Here is a 1,054-nt window from a genome sequence, read left to right on the forward strand (position 1 = left end):
CACACACACACACACACACACACCTTTACATATGGACAAGAATAATAAGCAGCCATAGGACAGTCAAACCAACCCTCCATTACACATATATCTCACCATAAAGAAAAAGTCCGGAAATAAATATCTGCTATTTATACTCGGTTTACATGACTAGAGAGAACACTCAGTTCTAACTCAAAATATTTGAATTCAAGTTAAACTATGGCTAACTGCTTTGATTTGCTGAACTAATGCATCCAATTTGGTACTTTTTCTAGAAAAATAATCATTTGCCTTAAAGCTATATTCATGTCTGCCTTTTTATGATACTAGAAAACTGATTGCATTAGTTATCCTTTACTATGTAACAAGTTACCCCAAACATCGTGGCTTAAAAGCAAATACTTATTACTTCATAGAGTATGTAGGTCAGGCCAGAGTCCTGATCCACTGAGACTATGAAATAATAAGTGCTTGAGTTTTTCACAAGACAATAATCAAGGGTTGCAGTCATTCAGGGTTGCAGTCTCATCTAATAGCTTGACAGAAAATGAATCTTTTTTGTCTGAACCATTTCAAACTCACATGGTTATTGAAAAGATTCATTTTCGCATGGGCTGTTGGACTGAGGACTTCATTCTTTGATGGTTGTTGGCTGTGTGCTTCCCTCAGTTCCTTCCACGTAGGCCTCACTAAGATTCTCTCCATTCAGGCAGCTCACAACCTGGCAGCTTTCTTCACCAAAGTGGGTAATTAAGAGAGCAAGAGAGAGTGCCAGCAAGAGAGAAAGTGCGCAAATTACGACAGAAGTCACGGTCATTTGTGACTTAATCATGGAACTTCTATCCCAACACTTCTGTCATATTCTGTTGTTAAGAAACAAGTCACTAGGTCCAGCCTACATGGACAGAGAGGGCTTGTGCAAAGGGTTTTAAATTCCAGGATCATGTAGGTCATCTCAGTGGACACTAACCACATTGACCAAAGCCTGGAAAATATGTTTTCTAGTTCTACCGAGCAAGTTAAAAAGTTAAGAATTAGGAATCAGAATTCCAATAGATTTCTTCATCTCATC

The sequence above is a fragment of the Pteropus vampyrus genome, unplaced genomic scaffold, assembly GCF_000151845.1.
Source record: "Pteropus vampyrus isolate Shadow unplaced genomic scaffold, Pvam_2.0 Scaffold37, whole genome shotgun sequence".
In the NCBI taxonomy this organism is placed as follows: domain Eukaryota; kingdom Metazoa; phylum Chordata; class Mammalia; order Chiroptera; family Pteropodidae; genus Pteropus; species Pteropus vampyrus.